The 26,363-nt window shown below is 46.0% G+C and overlaps 1 long non-coding RNA gene across 2 annotated transcripts in view; it reads left to right on the top strand.

Moving 5' to 3' along the window:
• Nucleotides 1-26,363, top strand: part of LOC102462559 (uncharacterized) — a 74,173-nt gene that overhangs the window by 25,925 nt on the left and 21,885 nt on the right. For both annotated transcript variants that reach the window (XR_331388.5, XR_012897456.2), the window contains one exon: nt 19,494-19,599. This is a non-coding gene — a long non-coding RNA (uncharacterized LOC102462559). The remainder of the gene's footprint in view (nt 1-19,493; nt 19,600-26,363) is intronic.

Raw genomic sequence — 26,363 nt, 5'->3', positions numbered from 1 at the left:
CCCCCCCCCCCCTACCTGATTTTTTTTTAATGATCATGCTAGAATAAGATGCCAAATAAAAGTTGTGGAGAGGGGGAATTGTGATCAGCTTCTTTCTTCCTGAGCTTGGCAATTTTAACTTCCAAATGTTTATTCTCCCCCCCACCCCTTCCCCCTGCTTTTGCCATCCCAGCTTTTGCGCCAGCTTCTCCAGCGGGGCTCTTATCTCCAATAATCCCCCAATAAGAGGTCTTTCTGCTTGTTATGACACCCAATGAAAGCGCTGGAGAAAGATCCATTCTTTCCCCTTGTCCTCCACAGCTAGCCACTAGCTTGAATGGAAGGCTTTTTTTGTGTGTCTGTGTGCCTGACTAATTGAGCTGAAGGACTTGCGTCTGGAAGAGTTTGAAAGGGCCTTTTGTTGCCACTGCAGAGTTTGTAGAAGGCAAATGAGCCCTGCTTTCTTAAGGAACGGGGGTCCTGGGCAAATTTGACTCTCGAACACTCGTGCCTGCGGGCGCTATGGAGAAACCAGAGAAAGGGCTGATATGTGAAAGGCTCACTTGCCTTAGACATTCAAAAATTAGGATTGAAGCCCCAGGAAAATTCATGAGACTGTCTTAAAACTCATGAGATTTTTGGATAATAACATAATCAACCTAGTGATTGTGTCTACACAGCGTGTGTGTGTGTGTGTGTGGGGGGGTGTTAATTGGAATTGCTGTGTCGGTCAGTGGTGTGTTTCAGTTTGGGATTTTTAAAGTTTTAAGCATAGATGAGAGATTCTGGCCTGGTCTAATCAGTAAAGAGAAGACAGAGGGGACATGGTTACAGCTTTCAAGTGCCTAAAAGGGTGTGACAAGGAGGAGGGAGACAAATTGTTCTCCTTAACATCAGATGAGAAGAAGCAACGGGCTTAAATTGCAGCAAGGGAGGTTTAGGTTGGACATTACGAAAAACTTTGTAACTGTCAGGGTGGTTAAACACGGGAATAAATTGCCCAGGGAGGTTGTAGAATCTCCATCATTGGAGATTTTTAAGAGCAGGTTAGACAGACACCTGTCAGGGATGACCTAGATGGTGCTTGGTCCTGCCATGAGGGTAGAGAACAGGACTTGACCTCTAGAGGTCCCTTCCGGTTCTAGGATTCTATGGGCATGTCTATCCTAGGAAATTATTTAGAAATAACTAAATTCAAAATAATAGCTCCCAAAATAACATGGAAATAGCGTGTCCTCACTATGGAGGATCCTTGAAATTAGTCCAACACAGTCTCCGTTATTGTGGATGTGCTACCTCAACTTAGAGGCCCTGGAAACACTGCGGAGTAATTACAGGCCATCCCCGACTTACGAATGGGTTACGTTCCGAACACCTGGTCATAACTCGATTTGGTCATAACTCGGAAATACCCTTAAACGTGCTGCCCGCGCTGTTCGAAAAACTTGACGTACATGGTTCTCAACTTGAAAATATTATGATGGGGTTAATGGGAGGTTGGTCGTAAGTACAGATAGTCATAAGTCGGTGTGTTTGTAAGTCGGGGAGTACATCAAATTACTCTGGGGAATAGTTATTTCGAAATAGCAGCAGTGTGGACTCGCCACTGCTTCTATTTTGAAATTAGGGTTATTCTCCAAGGAAAGCAGGAGTACAAATTTTGAACTAACTAGCCCGTTATTTTGAAATAATGGGGTTGGTAGTGTGGATGTGCCGTTTATTATTTCGAAATAAGGGGGGTCATTTCAAAATAACTCTCCAGTATAGATGAGGGCTCTGATTCTAAGTCCAGGACTTGAGGCGTTAAGAAAAACAGCTAGTGGTGGGAGACTTGTTAAAATCACAAGCGTGGGCAAGGCTGCCAAATCTGCCAAAGTTAAGTTGTGCCACATGCAATGGGATTATAGTGCAGTGATTGGCGAGAGTTAGACACACATGGGCTGCATGAGTCAGGCTCATGCAAGGGACTGGTCCCAAGTCTCCAACCTTGCTCAGACTTTTAGAGAAGATTGTGGAAAAAAGTTATGGAGGAATGAGGGACAATGCTTGAACATCTGCCCTTTCCCCCACCAGTCTGTGTGTCTAAGTCCAAGAGGGTGGGTGGGTCGGTGGATGGGTGGAGAGCTGCCTGTTGCCTCTATTTTTGCACCCAAGACTTCTACAAATACAGAGAAGGGGGAAGATCACCCCTATTACCTCTTCTTTCCAATGCTGATGTTCTATAGGAATGGCCAAAAGTCAGGGTTACTTTGGGATGTGCTTTCATTAGTATTTGGCGTACAGTTGCACCTAGAGGTGCCCACCACACCTGTGCTAGGGGCTGTACATCAGACCTGCACTGATACAACATTTTTATACGCATCCCTGTCCTCAAAAATGAGCCATGGAGAGTCACATCTGTGGATACAGATACCTGCAGGTACAAAAGTGGAGAGCTGCAGCTTTACAGCGCTCTAGAGACAATGTTTGTATCAGCAAAAATGAGCAGCTACCTATGGATTTGCAGGGTTTCCAGCTGTACATACAGGTAGTCAGAAGCAATCCCTGCCAAGAAAGCCAGTAATCCACATAGACAACAGGTGGGAGGGCAAACCAAAGAATGGAGCAGCAAGCTGACATGCCCAAGGTAATTCAGCAAGTTAGTGGCAGAACAGGGACTAGAACCCCAGGTCTTCTGGCTCCCACATCAGCATCCATGCTATCTGGTTATGCTGCCATTATGTTGCTTTTTGAGCTGCTATCAATTAGCAGAGATGTTAATTAAAAAAAAAATCTCAAATCTTTGCTTGGGCACCAGATTTGGGAGTTTGGGCCTGTGATCCTTATTCCTGTGATTTCAAAGATTCTGATTGCCTGAAGATTATTCATGTCAGGTATTAAGGATATAAGGTGTGAAGCCTATGTCGTGGGCCATGCTTTGTTTTTCTATCCATTATTGTCTATCCTAGTTTGTGCTAAGCCCTGACGCTGAATACTGGTTTTGCAGGTGCAATGTAGGCCGTTGGTTTTGGAAATGCAATCCAGATTACATACGGACTAGCGCAATTAAGAGCAATTTGTGTGTGTGTGTGGTACAACACACACACACACACACACACACACACACACACACACACTCAGAGGTGGAGAATTTTTTTTTCTAAGCACTTGTTAACTTCTAATTTTACTTTTTTTCAAAATTTCACTTCCCTGAAATTCCACGAAAACGTGTTTTCTCTAAGCGGAAGATCAACGTTGTAGCAGTGCCAATCTTCCGGAGTTCGATGTAGCAGGTCTAGATAAGACTTGCTATATCAAACTCAGAGGGCGCCCCTGTCAGGTGGTCCTGCTGCTGCAAGAAGTAAGGGAAGCCAACAGGAGCATTTGCTCACATTGGCCTCCTGCTATGGGGGTGGTGGGGAAACTCAAATCAAGGTATGTTGATGTAAGCCACATACATAGTGTGGTTCACTGTCCCATACAGTGGCACCTAGACCACAGCAACAGCTAAGCTCAAGAGACCTCTACAGCAGGGGCTGAGAGCCATCTGGCTTTTACCTCAAAGGGTAGAGGCTAGTATACTAAGCTCCAGAGGTCCCAGGTTCAAATGTGCCCAGTGGTGGTTACATTACCTCCAGCTATGGAATTAGTATATCTTGATTCAACTTTCCCCTTTAGCGAAGACCTGACCCAAATGTGTGTGGTGGGGTGGGTTTTTTTTGTGTTTTTGTTTTTTGTTTTTTTCCCCCAACAGGCATCACATGAAACATGCTGAATATCTACCATACAAATCACATTTTTTTTTTTCCAGTGGGGATGGGAGGGGGACAGAAGCTGCCTTTCACTAGAAAGAAATAAAAATGTCAGTTACAAAACCTGGTAAAATGTCTGGCAAAATGCTTCTGTTGATCTAGCTGCATCTACAGTGAGCCCTCGCTACTTCGCGGTTCGACCATCGCGGATTCACGACTTCGCGGACTTTTTCATTACATTATGTATATACGTGAATCCGCGATAGTCGAACCGCGAAGTAGCGAGGGCTCGCTGTATACATGTTAAATATACATGTCCCTACTTCGCGGATTTTCAACTATCGCGGTCGGGTTTGGAACCTATCTACCGCGATAAACGAGGGTTCACTGTATAGTGAAATTAAGTTAACCTAACTACATCGCACAGGGCAGGACACTTTTTGCATCCCTGAGCAATGTAGCTAGCTGCACCTAAATTTTCTGTATAGACCCAGGCCTAAGAGGTTCCCCCCCACACTTTTTCCTAAGGACTACTTCCCTGTTATCGTCAAGATTATTAATACCTATGAGTGATGGGTTAAAGCGGTTTGGGGTAGAAAACTGGGATTTTGGTGAAGGAGAAACTTTATTTATTTATTTTGAAAAAAATTCTGTCTCTTCTTTCCATTGACAACTTTTCTCTCTGGGTTTTCAAAGAAAATTTCCTAAGAAAAATAACCTCACTTTCCAATCAGCTGTAATAGAACCAACTGCCTGATGCGTCCCACGCATGTCAATGCTGTGTTCTCCAATTTTATAGATGGCAGGAGGGAAAGCCAAGCAAATCCATGGCAGAGCAGGGAATAGAACCCAGGATTCTAAACTCAATCAGCTGGAATGTGCAGTGTTTCCAGGAACAAGAATCCAGTGGGTTGTTGTTTTAACTTGCAGATATGTTTCCCTTTTCACCCCCACTTAATATTGGAAATGGCCAGTTTTTCTTGGTTTAGTGAACAATGTCACACGTTTTCAGTTCTTTCTTTCTACTGCCTCATAAGTCCAGAGGGTTAGGGTTTGGTTTTTTTCCCCCTCCTTTTCCCAAACCCACTGAGCCAGTTGTCTTGCATTGTATACAAATATTTGTGGTTCAAGCTGTGATTGGTCACAAATGTCACAAGACCTTGATTCGGCACCATTTGGATGAGTGCCCTCAACATACCAAACTCGCATATGGGTTTTTGAGAACAGAGCTTGTTTGAAAATGTTGAAATTTTGATGAAAAATGCCCTTCAAAGGACACTTGTTCCCCACAATTATTTATCCTAGTACAACTGGCAATGCAAAAGCAGGTATGAAAGATATTAGCTGGAGGAAAAAATGGAGTGAATAGACACAACTTCATTTTTTTTTTTTTTTTGGTATTAATATATTGACTATTGGATAAAACTCGAGAGTGCATCTACACAGCGCGCTTACCTCAAAATAAGCTACACAATTTGCATTACGCAAATTGCATAGCTTATTTTCAAATTTGGCACGGTCTACACAGCGCCAAATTTAAAAATAAAGTGCTATTCCAAAACATCCCTTATCCCTCATGCTGTGAGGTTTACAGGGACATCACAATAGCAAGCCTGTTTAATTTCAGTATAAGAGGCTTGCTCTTAAGATGCAGAACAGGTATTTTGGGATACAGGAGGTATATCAAAATAGCTTCATAGTGTAGACATAGCCTGAGAGATTGAGGTAAAAGACTGTCCTTAAATATAACTATTTCTATTCCAGTAGCATCAGACAGTGTTCCCTCTAATCTTTCCTATCCATGTGCGGAATAATTTATGTGCACTGAGGCATGTGTGAATGTGCACCACTAGAGAAACACAAACCTAACTCTGGGTGGCATCCAAATCTCTCCGGAGCGACTGTACAAGCACCCAGCTAACAGGTAGTACTATTGTCAGCTGAATACCTTGTAAAGCAGGGTTAGAATTCTACAAACACATGGGGAAGACTGTATTTAGATAAAGTGTGGGGAGGAAAGGAGGGCCAAAGTCACACTGCAGGGCCAGGAAAAGAACCCACCTCCGTGCAATCTCAGACCACTGCATTACCTGCTGGAGCATGTAATTCAGATTCACATGGGTATCTGAAATCTGTGCTACCTTTCCCCCTCTTGTGCTTTTAACATGCATGGTCCAGTAGGTATAACACTGAACTGAGATGCAGGAGGGCTTCTAGCCATTGTTCTGTAAGCAGGCCAGGCTGGAAGCTTTAGGAGGGTTCTTAGCTCTCATGAGTCTGGGTTTTAAATGAACTTCGCATGTTGAAAATCCACAAAGAGTGGCTGCTGAGCTGTCGGGAAATGGTTCCTGGGTTGTGTGTTTTCTTTGTTTTGTTTTAAGATCATGAATCTGATCTTAAATGACTTGCTCGGTTTCTCCAGTTCAAACACTGCAAAATCATATCCAGCCAACCAAAAATCCTGTGTGGCTTAAACCATGAGGTTTTTGGGGGGTAAATTTGGGGTGCTTTTTGTCTGCCTTCTGGTTTTGGAACTTTCAAAGGAATCACATTTCAAGCTCTACTTTGCAGCCAAGAAGGTTATACTTTTTTTTTTTTTTTTTTTAAATTTCAATGAAAGGGGAAAAGATCAGCTAATCACATGACTAGGAAATGGTGCTTTACGAAAAATCACCAAATATCACGAGTTGACACTAGTGCTTACTCAAGGAGTTTACGTTGGTGCTAGGAACTAAACTGAAGTCCCCTGGGTCTTAATCACAAACCCAGCTGCTCTTCCAGGAAACTAGCTTCATCCAGCTCTGACTCCTGGCATGAATTTGACAATGGTGATTTGCGAAGTGAATCCGAATTCATTTTCCGCCTAGGTAAATGACAAGTTACGGGCTATAGTGTATGCTCATGAAAAAGCAAGGGGGAAGTTTGCTTTCTCAGCACTGTGGTATGAACATGATGGTGCATATTAGTCACTAATAATAAGTAGTTGTCCATGTCAGTTTCTCAGACGATGCATGGAAGATGCAGACAAGGTACTCCTAGGAGAAGTGGCATTTTTGATGACCCTGTGAGCTGGACCGCTTATGCTTACAATACAAAACAAAACAGGCTTGGCTGAATCTTTCGTGTGTGTGTGTGTGTGTGTGCGTGTGTGTGTGTGTGTGTGTGTCCCCCTAACAGTTGGTATGGTCTGATGAGGTTGCCAACAGACCATACCAGTTGGTCCATCTATGACTCCTATTAGCACATATCTCCAAAAGCTGGAGATGGGGCACTAGATAGTTGCGGGAGGGAGGGGTTTGAGTTGCTACAGAGAATTATTTCCCAGGTGCCCGGCAGATCGGCTTTCCCTGATCATCATCATATTTGAGTTTGGGAAGGAACTTTCCTCTCAGAACAGATTGGCAGATAACACTGCAGATGAAGGGGCGGGGGGTAACCACAAGGCTGGTCGGTCGCCACTAGACAGTGGCGAAGTCTCTGTCACTTGCTGTTTTTAAATTGAGAGGTGAGGATGTCTAGAACGAAGCTAGAGGTTATGGGCCTATTCCAGGAGTGGGGGAGGGTGGTTCCATGGCTTGTAATGTGCAGGAGGCCAGATGACGTGATCACCGTGGTCCCTTCTGGCTTTAAAGCCTGAGTTATTCCAACTGAACTGCAAAGGCGACGGGGGGTGTTCCAAAGGAGCAGCTCAAAGAAGTTAAGTATTAATTCTGGTCCCTAACGCCTTTGGAATCCACTCCAAGTTGTGTGCAACTCTGGGGCAAACTGCTCTGAGCCCAGTTTTCCGAGGCACTGACTAGCAAGGAGCTAAGCCTGCATCATTGGAATTGAGGGCAATCCGTGCTTGGCAACAGCGGTCCTTTCTGGGTCCAATCCAACTGCATTGGAAGTCCACAGCGAGACTCCCAATACAGCTACGCCAGCACAGGTGGGTGCCCTGTTTGGGGTGGGTCTGATTCTTTTCCCGCATGCGCCTGAACCAGACAGGCACAACTGTGTTGAAGTCATTGAAGCCAGGTTCACAGGGAGGCCTCTTGACTGCATTGTGGCAGGATAAAGTAGGCTTAAGGGGGAGGCAAATTATAGCTACTCTCGCAGGAAGGCCTCTTTCCTTTGCCTTTATGCCCTTTTTCTATTTACTTTTACTTTTTGCCATCCTGTATTTTCACTGGACTTTTATTGCTTCCTCCTCCCCTCTCCCCCAACTTTGCTCCTTAGCCTCTCCCCTACATCCCACTGTTTGTCTAAAGCAAAATACTTTCTGGGCCTGGGTGTGTATCCCAGGAGGTAGAATTAGCTCTTCCAAGCCACCATTTTTTCAGGTGGGATCAAAATTCCTGACTGAATTCTTGTTTACCCTTCAGCCTACCGAACAGTGCTCTGACAGCATAAAGGGGGATGAAAGTAAGAGTATCAATGAACCTTCTAACCATATCACAGCAAAATACCACTCCTTCCATTCCTGGAGACACTGTTGTGGTTTTTCTCTCTTTATTAACGGAGGCTGTGTCTAGACTGCAAGCCTCTTTGGAAAAAGCCTCTTTGGAAAAAGAGCGTCTAGACTACAATCAGTACTTTGGAAAAGCAAGACACTTTTTTTGAAAGAGAGCACCCAGGCAGTCTGGATGCTCGCTTTCAAAAAAGCACAATTTGCATTACCTAGCGCCTTTTCTCGAAAAAGCACTTTCGAAAAAAGGCGACCTTCCTCGTAAAACGGGGTTTTCCATGGTTGACAAAACTGCCACGTTCTTTTGACTTACTTTTGAAAGAACGCAGCAGCAGTCTAGATGCAGGTAAAGACTTTTAGAAAAAAGGCCACTTTTTTTTCGAAAAATCCCTGTAGCCACACCCTAGCTGGCCGACTTTTTTTTATTGCAAGTCTCATAGTATTTGGTGTCTTTTTTTCCCACCCCTTCCCCCTCAAAGCATCAGGAGTTATGTGAAAATCCGCTTTCATTTAATAACATAGTCATCAAGCCAAAGCCAGAAGGGACTGTCAAATCATCTGCTCTAACCTCCTGCCTAACACATGCCACTAAACGCCACCTAGCACCTACACACTTAACCAACATCCAAAATTAGACCAATGTTTTCCAGCCGTCAAGAGGCTAATCTATGATAACAAAATAAGTTGAAGCATTCATAAAAGGCTCAGCCCAGAAGACTAGTAAAAAGAATCCCAGTTTCAATATTAGTGTAAATCTCATCTTATTTGGCAGTGGGATGGGTCTGATGTATGATTTGTGAACACTAGTGGTGGAGATGGAAATGGGCAACGGGAGGGCTCATGTGAGGATTACCTGTTGTATTCCCTCCCTCTGGGGCATCTGGCATTGGCCACTGTTAGCAGACAGGATACTGGGCTAGATGGACCTTTGGTCTGACCCGGACTGGCCATTCTTATGATGACTCCAGGTTTGCCAAAGTTGTTGTTAGTTGCATGACGGCAGTGCCCAGCAGCTGCAGTTAGAATTGGCACATAGAGCCCTCCGTTAGATTGGTGCCCTATTGCACTAAAAATAGAAAATAAAAATACAAAAGTAGGGCAATGTTTTTGAAACTGGCTAGTGTATCAGAGCCCCTGAATGTTACTCTTGCCAAACTTGAAAAACCTTAAAAGGGCCTGTTTTTTGTTTTTGTTTTTAAAGTGTGATCAGCAGTCTTAAAAGGAAGCCCCGTTTGAGGTGCCTCTAGCTAGGTATTGAAACTTACTTGATGCTTGGGGAGAATGTTAGCGCTGTCATCTCTGATCGTAACGTCCGATCAAAAAAAGCCAAGTGATAACAGGTGATTGAAATAAAGAGGGTGAGGTAGTGAGGAAAGACTGGCTGACAAATTATCGGGTGCTGTAGCCCACCTTAGAAGTGCACATATTGACTCAGCCAACCAGCCACAAAGAAAATATTTCTAACTAATAACCGATCAATTTGCTGTTTAGAATTATACACATTTTTAATAGAATTGTGTTGTACTGGCCACTTATAGTCATTGTTGTGCTTCATACATTTATTTTTGCTCTTAAGTGAAATATCGGCTGATTTTAGGTTTAGAGAGATTAATTTTGGGCTGTTTCCATCACTGCAGAATGAGTCCCTGTGTCGTAACATATTCTGTAAGGCCTGAATATAATAGAAAAACAAGCTGATACTGTGGAATGAGAGGTAATCCTATTGTGTAAACATTTCTCTCTTTAGGCCTGGTAGTTCTGTTAACATCCACCAAACCACCGTGCCTTGAGAGGTTTGCAGGATTGTCTGCCATTATTTCAGTCCTTGTTCTGTCTTTTTTTCCCCCCTCTCCATTGCTCACTCTCCCTTATGGGAAATGGCCCATTTTTGTTTTCCAATTTTAAAACCAAAATTCAACCTCAGATATCTTGCGTGTATTGTGGAAAGTGAATTTTATTTTGCGGCCATCCTGGCATATGGCTCTTGAGTGGATTTAAGCAGCCAACACCCCAGCTAGTGGCTACCCTACCTTTTTGCCAGTTTCACAGAGGGGCTTTATTATGATCTATCGATGGCTGTGTTTTTAAATTCTGAGTTTAAGCCTGCTTTGTTTCTCTTCTCCTGCGGACGTAGTTAAGGAAGGAGTAACTACCTCTAGGCCAATGTGTTTTCTTTTTGCTTTGTCTTACCGGATGCCCCAGTTATGTTCCATCAACCTTACACACTTATACAGAAAGTGGGGCCAGGTGCTGTGTTTCTGCCACCATGTACCAGATTTCAGATTTGGAGTGGTGGATCAGAGTTTAGGGAGGGAATGGTGTGTTTGTGAAAGGGAGTAAGGGAGAATAAATAAAAAAAAAAAGCCAGAGGAAGACACTGGCTCTTTCAAAACCACAGTGGTGGCTGCCAGTGAAAGAGTTAACCCATTAACAATTCCGAGCCCCTCTTCCGATAGTTAAACCTGATTTGCATGCATTTGCATAATGAATGTCATTTGCATTCTTGGAGGTTGGCTACTTCTGTGGGAAAAGTCAAAGCGGGATTGCGGGGAGGGCGAAGGGGGGTCGGCAAAGGAAAAAAGGGAAGATTCTCTCTCTCTTCACTTCCCCCCCAAACGGAGAATTTAACACGACATCTTGTCTGCCTTTTCCTTCCGCAGGACACATAGAAGCCAAAGGCAGATAGGCCTTTGTGAACTGAACTACATCCTTTTTTCAATTGTTTTTCACTGATCTATTTCCCCCCTCCATCCCTTTTCTTCCCCCTCCCCACCCGCAAATATTGAGATTCCTCCCCCTCTGGCATATCCGCGTGTGGGGGGAGGACATACAAAAAGTCTATCGCAAAAAGGGAAAGGAGGAAATCCACCATCTTAGGCAGCTGGCATCTCTAAAATGGCCGATCCTCCTCACAGGTAATGAGTGATGTGCTCGGTAGCGTACTGCGTGTCATAGTGGCAGCACTGCTCACCCCATTGAGGGACGTGACACGAGGAGCCGTGGCGGAATTCCCCACTGGAAGGCAGCTGGGTTGAGAGCAGCCGACTGAGGCTAAGTCTTCACTGTGGGAAAGAGGTGTGGTATTGACATCAAGAGAAGACGCTTGTGGTTTTGACCTCCATGTAAACCCTGTGGTTGGGATATAAGGTTGACCTCATGGAGGTAAAAACCACCTGGGTCTTGTCTACACTAGAATTTTACCTTGCAGAAGCTAAGGCGGTGTCAAAAATGCACCTTTTTTGTGCCATGAAGACAAAGTCTGTGTTAATTTAGGCTATCTCCTTACACACTGTTTGCATTAGGGTGGGATGCAAATGGATGTGAACAACATTTAAAAATCCTATTCTATACAGAACAGATGTTATTACTTATTTTAACACATGACTAGAATTTGCTCTATGTGCAATTGTGGTTTTTTTCATATTTTTATTTTGGAGCGACTGCAAAAGAAAAGGAAAAATCTCTCCCCCCTATATCTCACACACACAACTAATCTATGTCATCTCTTTTGTTGTTGTTTGACTAAAAATCTCTGTAGGCTTAATTCCCCTCACCTTGGATTGTCACTTATATCTGTGCAAGATGAGTGTGAAACACTCCCTAATAAGAATGGTGGTGTTTTATGCTCTTTGATATTTTAAAGGGTAATAGATAGGAGATTTTATTAATTTTTATTAAGTCTTATACTATTAGTCTGTCCTGTATGAGAATGAAAGCTACCTATATGTGTGAGACAAAAGTGTCACCAATTCTTGTGCTTGTAAGATGAGTCTCACTATTTTTAATGTTTTTCTTAAAGATCCCAGCTGTTGGAGTCCTGTGATTTAAATATTAGTTTCACATAATATTTTAAAGTAAGTTTCCAGCCCTGTTTATTCATGCTGTTGATTCCCTCTGGGGCAGCTGGCATTAGCCGCTATCAGAAGGTCACTGGGTTGAATGGATCTTAGGTCTGACCCAGTCTGGCTGTTCTTATGTTCACAGTTGCAGCGAAAAGCTTGAAGACATGAAATGAGTGCACCCTAAAGGCTCAAACTAGAAGGAACCCCCAAATTATTATTTGGCTTAAAAATCATCAGATTTTTTTCACTGTCATGATATTTGTATGGGTGGGCCTGAATTTTTTTTTTTAAAAACGTCCAAACAAAAATTGCAATAAAGCATGAACATGCTACACAGCAGATTGCTTATTATTTATTTGGGATCAGGTTAATATTCAAAGAGCTTGTCTGTCTGGGAAGCCCTTCTCAGACTGTGCTAAAAAGGGAGACCAAATTTTTAAATACTCATTGTCGTCTTCTTCCCCCCCCCCCCCCCACACATTTCTTGTAGTGGAAAAGCTCCCCCCCCCCCCCCCCATATACAAGGAGAGTCGATATTTTACTATACCACAGCTCTACGGGGAGGTGGGGGGAGGGGCGGGGAGGTGTCAAAATTTCCCAGAAATTTGCAATACAAAGCCGCCTATCTGCTAACCATTAAAAATAATTTGTTCTATTTAAAATGTAGATCCTATGCTGAAGCATTAGGCAGGTCACGGGGCCTCTAGAAAGCCAGAATTTTGTCAACAATTGCTACAGGTTCCCCTTATAAGACTTAGGGTTGGCAATACTCAGTGTTGTCCTGTACACATGTGTAAGGGTTCCCAGTGCAATGCGCACATATACCCTGTCAAAATGCCCTGAAACAATTTTTGAAAGTCAAATTCACTTTTTCCCCAGGCCTGTCGACCTGGGGGGGGGAGGGTGGTGAGGAAGGTGGGCAAAAGGGGCTGTTGCCCCAAGGTCCAGTGATTCAGAGGTGTCCGGGGCGCCAGGCTGCAGCCAATGCTACGTCTACGGCTGGAGCCCTGGGCCTTTAAATTGTCACTGGGGTGCTGCACCATGCAGTCTTTGTGGCTCTAAGGGTGTGTCTAGACTACAGGGTTTTGTTGACAAAACTATACCGGCGTCTACACTGCCGCTGAGTTCTGTCGACATAGCTCAGCAGTTTTGTCACCCCATTCTATGAGGAATAACGCCTTTTGTCAACGGAGTTATTGCATCTACACCGTCCTTTGTGTCTACACTGTCATGTCGACAAAGCGGCTTGCTTTGCCGACAGAACTGGATGTAGGCTAGAAGCTTTGTCGACAGTATCTGTTGACACAACTTCTGTCGACAAAAGCCTTTAGTCTAGACATACCCTAAGAGCTGGGGGAGAGGGAGGCACATGGTTCGGTGAGCAAAGGGGAAGGCTAGTTGCCCTTAGCTCAACCCCTTCCAGGAGCACAGAGCGGAGGCTCCCCTGACCTTGTCCAGGGGCCTGACTCCTCCCCTGCTTTTCCCCCCTTGACTGATAGGGAAGCCAGTCAGTGGTGTAGTGAGAGGGAAGTGTTGGGAAGTTCCCCCGGATGCCACACTAGGGGGGTGCCAATTTAGTCCCCCTTCACTCCCTTTGTCATCCCTCAGCTCGCCTGCTCCTCCTCCACTTGCCGGCGGCAGCTGGAGCTGCCTCTCCACCCCCAGCCCGACTCTCCTCCATCTCCGCTGGTGGGTTAGTGGGTGCTGGAGGGGACGGCGCAAGACGTGGTACAGGCTCCCCCTGCTCCCCCGGGTCGGGCTCAGCTGTGCGCCAGGTTCAGTGCCCCACTGCACGGCGGCGGCAGGGGTGTGTGGGCAAATTTTGCCTTTGCCCCCAGGTGCGTATCAGCCTCGCTACGCCTCTGAATCCAGTTTAACCTAAGACTGATCTTCAAAGACCTCCTCATGTGCTTCTCTCTGAGCTGGAGAGGGAGACCCATTGGCTTTGCTGGGGCCACTTAGAATGGCCCTGCTGGGTCCGACCAAAGGCCCATCTAGCCTGGTATCCTGCCTTCTGACAGCGGCCAACGCTGGGTGCCTCGGCGGGAATGAACTGAACAGGGCTCCATCACAGGATCCCTCCCCTGTCGCCCGTTCTCAGTTTGACAGAGGCTGAGAGGCTCCCAGTTCTAACCCAGGCCCACTTCAGATGAATTCCCTATTTCTTGTCTATTTCCTTGTTGTTCTTGTGGCCCGGTGTGACACAATTGGGTTGGGGTTCTTCACACTCTGGGGCGAGGTTGCTGTCATGATGTGAAGCCCTCTCTTTAGACGGTGGCAGGAGGAAACATTCTAACGAGGGGGCTTGATGAAGCTATTGGCATTGCTGTATCTGTATTTCAGTCAAGTCTAGAAGCCCTGAGGCCTGGCCTATGACCCCTTTACGGTAGGTGCTGTACAAACCGAGAACAAAGATGTCCCTATCCCAGAAGAGCTTTAAAACAACACCCCAGTTCTCTGGTGCTGAGCACCCTCCTCACTGATTGTAAACGCCTGGTGGCAAATGACTACCATTTTGTTTTCTGCGTGTACAGCACCGAGCGCTGTCAGGCCTCAGGGTGTGATGGCAAAACAGTCAGTGAACCTGAATCCTATTTACACTAAGGCCTCTTTATGTGTCTCTGTAAAGGGGCTTTAAAATAACAATACATTACAGTTGTATCCACTTTAAGGCTCCTTCTTGCAAGCCGAGTGGCATAAAGAGGCCGTCGTATACCACTAATAATATGGGGCCCAAATTCCCTGTCGGACTCTGCTAAGCCCAAGTTATAAAGGGCAAGCTGTTCTGTGTGTGTCTCTTTGACTGCCAACTTGCTTATCCAAGAAGGGGAAAATATTTGCCTGGTGCTTGCAAAAGTCTCAGCTATTTTAGCTTAGCAGCATCAATGCAGCCTCTTTCCCACAGCTTTTACTTATAACCTTAGTCACTGTGGAAGATTTCCCGTCTACTTTTTTATGCAGAGTATCATAAGTTGTTTGGCAGGGTTTCCTAATGGTTAGAGCATGGAAGGACTAGGGTTTCTATTCCCAGCACAGCCCCTGACTCACAGGGTATGTCTAGACAGTGGGGCTATTTTGGGATACTGGAGTATCCCAAAATAGCTATCCCGTATCTTTTAAATGCGCCCATTATTTTGAAATATTTTTATTTGAAATATTTTTTGAAATAACAGGTGAACTGTTTTGGCATCCTTGTAACCCTCATTCCATGAAGATTAAGGGGCATGTTGAAATAGTGGTGTAGATGCACCAAATTTCAAAATAAGCTTGTTTGAAGTACAATTGAGCTATTTTGAAAAACAATCGAAATAAGATATGCAATTTGCTTAGCGAGTTTAGGGTGCTGTGTAGATGCATCCACTCTAGCTTCTTTCTACCAAGGCTGGATGATGAATCACTTGCTTCCACCGAATAGCCCGGTTTGATTTTTGGAGGAATTACTTGTGGTGTAAGGTACTATTTAACATGAAGAAAAGGATCACAGTCAGATTCAAAGTGGTCTATTTTCCATCTGGAAGGTGGATCTAGTAAAACCTGAGGTGCTGAGAAGCTAAAATAAACATGAAACACTTTAACAGAATTTGCTAGCACTCTAAGCAAGTTAATAGAGCCCTGCGCGAATAGAAAATTGGTAGCCAGATCTGTGTCCGTAACGGCAAAAAGGAGGCGCGGGCATGGAGGCAGATGCCTGTGGATATAAAGTGGATGGACGCGGATTTGCAGGGCTCTATGAATTAAGCCTCTCCTAAAAGTAATACCATAATGGTCATAAATGGTATGATCCAGCTGGCATGAGCTTGACTCTGCTGAAGTCCACGTAACGAGGCCATTAACAACCATCAAGGAGCTGGCCCGATATTTTACAATAACTCTGCAAGTGGTTTCCTCGAGGAGAAAACCATCCCTTTCCGATCTGAAACAGCATTACATACATTTGAAGCACTGTGCACTGCCAAGGCACACCCATTCTGACCCCCATGTCTGGGTTTCCTCCCATTACAGAGGCGGGGAGAGGAGGCCCAGAAAAGTGGGGAGGACAAGAGTAGTCGTGTTGTGAATGTGGTGGGAATTGTAGTAGGCCGTGTTTACTTCTGGGTGGAAAGAGGGTTAGCAGCAGTAGCACTGTGGCTGCTGGTGGTTTTTTCTTTTCCGCAGTATTGTGATGCCGTGTGTTTCAATGTCTGGGGGAATGTGTTCCGAAGCTCTTGCGAGAGGAAAGGACGGTGTTAGACCCTTGAGTTTAAAGGCTTGGATCTTGTGGCCTTGTGCTGCGTGGGCTTTATAGAGTCTGGTTCTTTTCCTTTGTCAGGTTATAGAAAGCGCTGCGTTGGAGTAGGAGTTTGGCTGTTGGTGGGGGCAGGGCTGAAGCAAGCAGCTGATGTGAATGCCTTTCAGGCTAATCATGCACGGAGGTTCTTGTTGTGTCTCACCCAAGGATGCCAGACTCTTGATCTGGGGTGTCCAACCAGTTCTGAAGCAGTATCCAATCTAGTGGCTACTGCTATAGCACACTAGCCCCACTCAGCTGGCCAAATAGCCACCTGTGGCTAATAGCTAGCATGTTGGGTGCCACGGCTCTAGATTAACCGGTGTTGTCTTCAAGTTGTCATTGTCAAGTCCACATTGCGTCTCACGTCACTACAGTTCAAGTCTCAAGTCGAGTCTCAAGTCACTTTTGTACAAGCCATCAATATCGTCATTTTCGGACAATTTTTTCACCAAGTCGATTGAAGAAAATTAGCGAGTCTCAAGTCGCACACCATGAACCCGAGTTGAGTCTCAAGTCACCTAGGGGACTCGACTTAAGTCGGACTCGAGTTCAAGTCCCACGACTTGAGTCAACAACTCTGCCTTAAACTAACCTAGTTCATTCCAGAACAGGCACCTGTAAAAACCACTTCCTCCCTGAAGTGTTGAGGATAACGTCACTCACAGCTCCCACACTAACGCGTTTGGAGAGGGACAGAGTTAGATAAATGGGGCCAGATGTTAAAGGCCTTGGAAACCACAGATAGGGCTCCGTGTGCTGAGCATGTTTGAGAGCCTACTCCTGGGGTGGGGAACCTCAGGCTCCGGGGTTTGATGTGGCCGCTGGCTTGTCAGGAACTGTCCCTCAAAGCTCAAGCCCCGCCCCCGGCATTGAGAAGCTGGTGCACATAGGGTTGCCAGATGGTTTCAACAAAAATACTAGGCACACTTGATATGACATCACAATCGACATTCCATCTTATTTAGAAAATACCGGACAGTTCTATTGTCTAAATTGGTTTCCCGAACAGAAAGCTCAAATACTGGATTGTCCAGTTCAAAACCGGACACCTGGCAACCCTAGGCGCGCACAAATCTTCTAGCCTGGGCCCCTCTAGGCTGTGGGTGTGAGGGAAATGTGGGGAGTGTCTTTCTCCTTCTCAAATAGGGACCAATTCAGTGAGGGTTTTGTTGGGTTTTTTTGCTTCTCACTTGTGTGCGGCCCCCGACTGATTTTTTTTTTCCTGTTGGTCAGCGGCCCCTGACCAAAAAAGGTTCCTCACCCCTGTCCCTCACCCAAGGTTTTTCCCCCCCTCTTTTTAAGCCCCTGCTGCTAGAGTCATGTAATGAGTGGAGAACATGGACTCTTTTTAATTCAGAAGAAAAATTCTTGTGTCTCTGGTTACAGAGAAGTGCAAAAACCAGAAGGCAAATTAAAAAATCAACAACCCCAGATGTATTAATTTTTTAAATGGGATGATTTTTAAGTCAATCTTCAAGCCTCCCAAAAAACCCAAATGGAAACTCATGAGTTTTTGGAATTGGCAGGAATGTCATTATAAGCATTTGCATCTGAAAGGCTGTTCTAACCCTTACACCTATGCAGTCAGAAAACTGGTCAGGTGGGATTGTTTCGGTCTGGCTTAACATGTTTCTATGGCATCCTCACAATAGTATCAAAATGCACGAGCCTGCACATTCAATCTAAACAGCTCTGATATTGACTGTGGGCCACAGACTGTTTGCAGATGAGCTACAAGGCTCCATAACGCTAGCCTGGCAACAAACCTCTTTGTGCAGTTCTTTACACCCAAAGAGGGTGTAAAATGGTTTAGTAGGGTGTGATTCTCATTTTGCACTGTTAATGACTGCGCAAAGAGCAGGGCAAGGAAGAATCAGGCCCCAGGGCCAAAGGCCTATATTGGTCGGTTCTCTCCCTTGTGATTTAAATGAAATATTTTGGGTCTGTTTCTCATTGATACTAAGGGATAGGTGGGCCACATGTGGCCCATTGGGGTTCTGTGTGGCCCACGAGACATTTTGTTGACCGTTGCCCATGCACAGGGTTGCAGGATTCCCCTGGTTTCCGTCCAAGTATTTTTTTTTTTTTCCTACCGGTGTTCAGTGACATGCACACGAAGCCAGGGCAGGTGAAGGGAAGTGCACGCAGCACTGACTGTGAGATCCGGGTGCTCCCTCTGCAGCCAATTCCAGCGCTGCTACCGTTCCATCGGCACCCCCCACACATTCTAGAGAGGCAAGCGCCGTGAGCAAAATGTCTCCTGGGATGGGGTCAATCTTGTGGCCCCCTGAGATGAAGGGCCCACTCACTCACCTCGGTTGCCCATCGCTGCCCTGCTGTCCTTGTATCATGCTGGCAGTGCGAAGGCATCTGAAAGCAAGCGTGACTGGAAATAACTTCCATTTTAGGGCCTTTTTTTATGTTGCCAGAGCAGTGTAGGTGGGTCTTAGCAACTTAGATTTTCATCGGCACTGTATCATCTTGAGCCAAAACAAGCTGGTGGGAAATTTTCAGATGAAGCTGCGTTTTTTTTGTTTTTTTGCTGGAAAATGTCAGCTTGCCGAGGCTACCGGTTTGCTTGGGAATGTACCCATTTCCACTGACTGTTTATCAGGCCAGGCTTCTTGGGTCCAGGATGGGATTTTTGATCCCATCAGGTCAGGACAGACGGCCCTGGGGCAGGCAGGATAAAGGGCCTCCCTGCGGTAAGGTGGTGGGATAGGTTCCTGCATGGCCTAGGGGATGGGGCACTTGCCTGGGGAGGATAGGGTTATAGGTTCAAGTCCCACCTACACCAGCACCCAGTCAGGATGGGACAGGTAGCCCTGAGTCAGGGGTGATAAAGGGGCCTGGGTTCAGATCCTTGGTCCAAATCAAAGGTTTAAATCCCCCATCTTCTGCATCTCAGCTGATTTTTCTAGATGCCAGGTGATTCTGGGCAGTAGGTTTCTCATTCAGCCAGCACTACTTGTGAGCTTTTCCATGGAAAACATGCATGATCTTTTCTACCAGAGCTCAATTCTGGAAGCAGCCACTAATGAAATAATGCAGGGAAAAGGCCCAGTCACAAACCTGTCTCTATCTTCCTGCCTCAGTCCCTGCAGGAAAAAGCTAGAACAGAATCCAGGAACATCTTCCTGGCTGTCTCTGTTGCTTGTGAGTTATCTAGCCATGGATTTTATTGCTGTTTATCACAAAAAGGGTTTCCTTTCTTTCTCCCTTAGGGTCTAGCGTGGGTGTCATTTTAAGGCGATGTCCCTGTGCCACTGTCACCCTGGATGGAGAAGTGTGGGTTTTGAGTCCCTGTGAAAGTTCACTTGGAATTCCTGGGTAAGTAGACTTATTGGAAGCTCCCATGACTGTGACAAGGTTTTTCTTTGGTGGTGGTTTGTTTTAAGCACAGGCATGGCATCCTAGTGGGGTGAGTTTCCCTCCTGGTGTGTGTTCGTGGACCAGGGACAAGATGCAATGGAATCCTAGAACTTGAAGGGACCTCGAGAGGTCATCAAGTCTGGTCCCCTGCCACGTAATAATCCCCCAAAATCATGATGGAGGAAAGCCCTATCTAGGGCAGGGGTGGGTGGTTCGCCAGAATTAGCCCCTGCTGGGCTGCAATCACTATATTCACCTGCATCTTCACGGGCACTGGTGATTGTAGTTCCTGTTGGCCATGGATTGCCATTCTTGGCCAATGGAGGCAGCGGGAAGCAGTGTGGACCAGATACCGCTTCTTGCAGCTTCCATTGGCTGGGACCAGCAATCTGCTGCCAATGGGCGTGGCAATCACCGGTATCTATGGAAACGCAGGTCAGTATAGCAGTGGGGGCCCCCAAAGGCTAACCCTGGGGACCGGATCCAGCCCACGGGCTGGTATTTGCCCACCCCGGTATAGGGGTTGCAGCAAAGATTAGGTACCGAGCCTGTTGCACTTTGTCCCTACCTGTGTCATTCACTCACTGGCCTCGGACAAATCATTCCATCGTTGTGTCAGATTCTCCTTTATAACCTGGTCCCAGTGTGAAGGGGCCTTGAAGTGGACATAACTGTAATTCAGACTCATTTTAAGGTCCTTACAGCTCTCTTCTAGGCTGTGGGTCTCCATTGCCATCGTATTTGAGAGCCTCACCATTTTCAATGTGGGTGAGGTAGGAAAGAGCTTTTATTCCCATTATACAGATGGGGAAAACTGAGGCACAGAGGTTGATTTTTTTTTTTTCATGGAGGTCACAGAGGCCAACCATCAGAGCAGGGAGTTGCATGCAGCCTTCTCACATCCAAGGTTGTTGCTCTAACAATCCATCCACTGCCAGAGGATGAGACTCATGCTCATGGTGTCTAAACCTTCCCATTGGCACCAGGGGTTACACCAACAGGCATGCCTGCCTCGTAGCTGGACGCTTTTCTCCACCACTGTATGGGCTAGAAGCTTTTTTTTTTTTAAATATGAAAGCTGCGATTCTCTCAAAATAACATGACACCAGGGGTTTTCAGGAAAACCTCACTGGACACTGATGCTTGAACGGGGAGACTTGGCCCTTGCCAGTCTGTCTATTGTCCATGTGTCCGACAGCAACGGCGGCGTACAGAAATAATCACACTGAAGAAATAAGGAACCCTAATTTTCATTTACCCCACTCTGGCAGCAGAAAGGGGCCACACAGCTAGGCTAACTCACACTTTTGACTAGTTAAGGGGCCTTAGTATAGAAATGAAAGTTCAGACCCAAAGGTCTTCCTGGAAAAGAGACACTGCAGAGAGGCTGCACCCGCCTCCTAGCACCAATCCGGCCAGCAGCGGTTTTTAGTCCCATGTCAAACAGGCTGGATTTGTACCTGTGAGCGGGAGGAGGAAAGCACCTGTCTCATGGGGTTTTGAAATGTCCTCCTCCCCCATCCTTGGGCAGCGAGTCGCAGTGAGAGACAAAGGCCTACTGGCCCCGGCCACGTGGGTGTCTCAGGTGAGGTTCCGTTGGCAGGTGTGTGGCAGTGGCCTGGTTACAGGTTGCTGTGCAGCAAAGCATCCCAATTCTACAGGGATCGAGTGCTATATAAATGACTTTCTGAGTTAGCTCAGGCATGGATATTAGAGAACAGATAGTAGAGACGAGTACCTGACCGTAACAGGCTCTATCGGTCGTTAAGCGGCACGCAAAGCAATGGATGGGTAGGAATGTGAGCCCGCAGAGCAGTAGATTGATGGGAGGGTGGTTTCAGGCAGGGGCCGTTTCATGCTGGGTGCTAGGATATGCAAGTGTTTCCAGCCCCAGAGAAATTAAATCTACAGGGGGACAGTGGGAATGCTTCCCACAAGAGCGGATTGTCCTTTGGCTGACAGGCTCTTCAAAGGTTGTGGGGAGAGGGGTTGGAGAGGGAAGGGGAAGGGAGATGGGAAAGGGCCGAGGCCTGGCTCTGACCCAGGGACAGTACTTTTATTAATGAAGCACAGCTGAAGCGGTTTCTTTGCCAGCGGCTCCGCTTGATTCACAAACTCCTCATTGTTTTAGAGCAGGTTCAGCCTGGTTTTTCCCTCCCCGCGCTCCCTCTCCCTCCCCCCCCGGGCCTCTTTTCCTCTTTTCTCTCCCTCACACAAAGATGTTAGTGTGCTAGGGACTCGGCAGTAGCAGCGTTGCGATTTGGGCCAAAAGGGAAAGAGAAAAGAAGAAACAACCCAAGGTGAAGAGGCTTAAATCAGCTTAGCCCAAATGCCAATTAAAACCGACGAGGATTAGCCCTTGCGAAGGGGAGAATAGACCATCATTGTGCCCTGAGGAGCATGTGTATGTGTGTTTCCTCCCCCCCCCCATGCCTCCCAATCTATCTCATTCAAATTCTTTCTGTCAATTGTCATCGCTTTCCTATCTTATTGGGACGGAGAGATGCACAGAACCCTGCTCCTCATCTTTGGAGCTCTGCCAGCATCCACCAGCCTAGAATCTGGCCCATGAAGAGTGGGGAATTAAATGCAAAACTAGAGCATCAACTCCTTGAAGAGGGATTATTTTTTAAATCTGTGTGTGTTCTCCTGGATCTCAACTTGGAGGGGGACTGGCTGAATGTGCTTAGTCAGACTTGTTTCTCATCGGACAGTCCCTGCCCCAAATGTCCTGCTTGCAGATGCCAAGCTCTTGGCCTCCATAGTACCTTGTGGCAATGAGTTCCACAGGTGAACTGTGCCATGTTGGGGTGAAGAGGTGACACTGTCTCATTGTTAGGGTGACGCCACCTCATGTGTCTACTTATGGAAAGGCAAAAGACAAATGGTGCGGAGGTCTTGGAGTTAGTTCACTATTTCATGGTAGAACCAATTGGGATTCTCCAATTTCACTAGGCATATTTACATCAGGAGCTGGAGATATGTAATGCACTGGTGAGAGTGAGTTATGGGTTCCCCTTTCTACCAATCCAGAGAAGTTATGAGCTATTACAGTTGCTTCTCAAAGAGAGTTGGCTCTTTAATTTGAGTTGTAGTAGATCATGATATTAGCTCTGGAGCTCCCCTGTAAAAATCCTGGTGTATTGGCCAAGGTGAGAGCCATCACACATACACCTAAAGAGAGATCTGCGGTCTAAGACTTGGTCTAACACCTGTACTTGCTACACTTTAACGAAAGGTGTTACTTTAAACCCATGTAGTTAAACTGGTGCAGCTTTGGGTGTTGCAATCTGTTTCAATCTAAGACAGAACTATGAAGCACTTTAAAGACTAACAAGATGGTTTATTAGGTGATGAGCTTTCGTGGGCCAGACCCACTTTCTCAGATCACATTGTGGAAGAAAATTGGCATGACCAGGGCTCGCCAAGCCACAGCGAGCCTCACTCGCCAGCCACGCGGTTCGGCATGCACTGACCGCGCTGTGCCGGCTTGTAATCTACTCGCCATGCGCAAGTAGATTACATTAATTGTCAAGCCCTGGGCATGACCATATATTTTCTTCCACAATTTGATCTGAGGAAGTGGATCTGGCCCAAGAAAGCTCATCACCTAAGAAACCATCTTGTTAGTCTCTAAAGTGCTGCATAGTCCTGTCTTTTGTTTCAGCCAGACCAGACTAACACGGCTACATCTCTATTACTGTTTAAACCTAGTTTCTACCAGTTTAGCTTGCACCATATAAACCTGATTTTAACCGCCATATGAATCAGGCCTTGAGTACGTTTTTTTTTTTAATGTCCCTAGTTGTATTTGCTTTTCACAAACCACATGTACAATGGTACAAATGTTTGTGGGAATCCAGCTTCCAGCTCATGCTCCAATATGGGCAAGGAAGTGGGGTATGTTTATTTTTTAGCTCACTTTTCCATGAAAATGTACACTGGTAACTCAACAGAGTGTCACCGTGGGACTTCCTGGACCAATGAAGTTCAAAAATGTTGGCTACTGACCATGGCGGAGCAAAGCTGTAGAGTAAATGAGATGTGCGTGCCACTTTCAAGGTGCGCATAGTGCTCCCTTTTATTTAAGAAAACCACCAATGAATAATTTCAAATTCGGAATAAAACCAGGGTGCAGGAGAGGGGGAGGGAGGTCTGCAATCTGCCCATTGACTTTCTGCTGGCTGAAAGAGGCGAAATGTGTCAAGTGCATGATTTGGTTTGGGTAGGCACCACCTTCTCCTTCCACAGGAGATAAGCCTTCCTAGAGGGCAAGTCTAAAGAGGAAAGTCTCGGTTTCCCATTGTTATCTTTAGACCAGTGTTTCTTAAACTTTTTAAGACAGAGGAGCACCAAACAATAATTTTTTTTTTTTAATGAGGAACACCAAGGACATTTTGTTGAGCCCTCCCCACCCCCCCAAAAAAAAGGGTCGGGGGGGGGGAGTTATTGAGCAATAAAAATAAAATAGGGTCGGGGGAGAAAGGGGGGAAGTTGCCTGTCCCTTTAAGGGTGGCCATTTTGAATTCTGTTCTCCGCGGCACACCTCTGACTGCCTCGTGGCACACCGATGTGCCACAGAACACAGTTTAAGTATCAGAGGGGTAGCCGTGTTAGTCTGAATCTGCAAAAGCGACGAGGAGTCCTGTGGCACCTTATGACTAACTGAAGTGTAGGAGCATAAGCTTTCGTGGGCAAAGACCCACTTCGTCAGATGCATGTAGTGAAATTTCCAGAGGCAGGAATAAATATGCAGGCCAGGATCAGGCTGGAGATGATGAGGTGATCCAATCAAGGAGGATGAGGCCCACTTCTAGCAGCTGATCTGGAGGTGTGAATTCCAAGAGAATAGAAGCTGCTTTTGTAGTTAGCAAGCCATTCACAGTCTTTGTTTAATCCAGAGTTGATTGTGTCAAACTTAAAGATGAACTGTAGCTCAGCAGTTTCTCTTTGAAGTCTGGTCCTGAAGTTTTTTTGCTGCAGGATGGCTACTTTTAGATCTGCAATTGTGTGTCCAGGAAGATTGAAGTGTTCCCCTACAGGTTTTTGTATGTTGCCATTCCTAATATCAGATTTGTGTCCATTGATTCTTTTACGTAGGGACTGTCCTGTTTGGCCGATGTATATAGCAGTGGGGCATTGTTGGCACATGATGGCATATATTACGTTGGTGGATGTGCAGGAGAATGTACCAGTGACAGTATGGCTGATCTGGTTAGGTCCTGTGATGGTGTTGCTGGTGTATATATGTGGGCAGAGTTGGCACCGAGGTTTGTTGCAAGGATTGGTTCCTGAGTTCGAGTTATTATGGTGCGGTGTGTAGTTGCTGCAGCCAACTCTGCCCACATATATACACCAGCAACACCATCACAGGACCTAACCAGATCAGCCATACTGTCACTGGTACATTCTCCTGCACATCCACCAACGTAATATATGCCATCATGTGCCAACAATGCCCCACTGCTATATACATCGGCCAAACAGGACAGTCCCTACGTAAAAGAATCAATGGACACAAATCTGATATTAGGAATGGCAACATACAAAAACCTGTAGGGGAACACTTCAATCTTCCTGGACACACAATTGCAGATCTAAAAGTAGCCATCCTGCAGCAAAAAAACTTCAGGACCAGACTTCAAAGAGAAACTGCTGAGCTACAGTTCATCTTTAAGTTTGACACAATCAACTCTGGATTAAACAAAGACTGTGAATGGCTTGCTAACTACAAAAGCAGCTTCTATTCTCTTGGAATTCACACCTCCAGATCAGCTGCTAGAAGTGGGCCTCATCCTCCTTGATTGGATCACCTCATCATCTCCAGCCTGATCCTGGCCTGCATATTTATTCCTGCCTCTGGAAATTTCCACTACATGCATCTGACGAAGTGGGTCTTTGCCCACGAAAGCTTATGCTCCTACACTTCAGTTAGTCTATAAGGTGCCACAGGACTCCTCGTCGCTTTTGCAGAACACAGTTTAAGAAACACTGGTTTAGACCTTGGCAAAGATCTGAAGTCAGTGGAGCTGTACCAATTTAGAATAGCCAGGGAGCTGTCCAACCGATGCCTCATTACATGGCTGGTATTAGAAGAAAATCATCCGACACAGATGTTTCCATGCAAACTGGAGAGGAAGTGTGGCCTTCTCTGATGCAGAGGGCTCGGTGTCAGGGAGGCACAGTTCTTTTGCTGCAGCCATTCTCTGTGCCCTGGGTGAATTCACCGTGCCAGTCTGTTTCCCCATCTATGAGGTGAGCATAGTAGGATCTTCAGGGGCTCTAGGCCTTAAAGGGTTATTAATAAATCAAGTTAAAAGTTGAGGGTTCAATTTCTTTTTTGAAGGCAAGAAGGGGCCACTTTGATCATCTAGTCTGATCACTTACAGGGCAATGTTCCCTCTAATTTTTTCCACCCATGTGCAGAATAAATGTTATGTGCACAGAGACATGTGTATGTGCACCACCAGTGGAGATGCATGCTGCTGGCTATGGGTGTTGTGGGTGCTCTGTTAATCAGCTGGGCAGCATCTGTATCTCCCCTGGGTGGCCACCCACGTGCTCCACTTACAGGGAATACTGGTATAATCAGTGCTTTTTGTGTGTGTGTGTGTGTGTGTGTGTGTGTGTGTGTGTGTGTGTGTGTGTGTGTGTGTGTGTGTGTTTTAAAGTGCCGGTACTCCAGGGGAAAAGTTGTTGAGCTCTGACTGGAGGTGCTGATA

The sequence above is a fragment of the Pelodiscus sinensis genome, chromosome 22, assembly GCF_052426305.1.
Source record: "Pelodiscus sinensis isolate ZL-2025 chromosome 22, ASM5242630v1, whole genome shotgun sequence".
In the NCBI taxonomy this organism is placed as follows: Eukaryota; Metazoa; Chordata; order Testudines; family Trionychidae; genus Pelodiscus; species Pelodiscus sinensis.
This window is presented reverse-complemented; position numbering and strand designations above follow the sequence as displayed.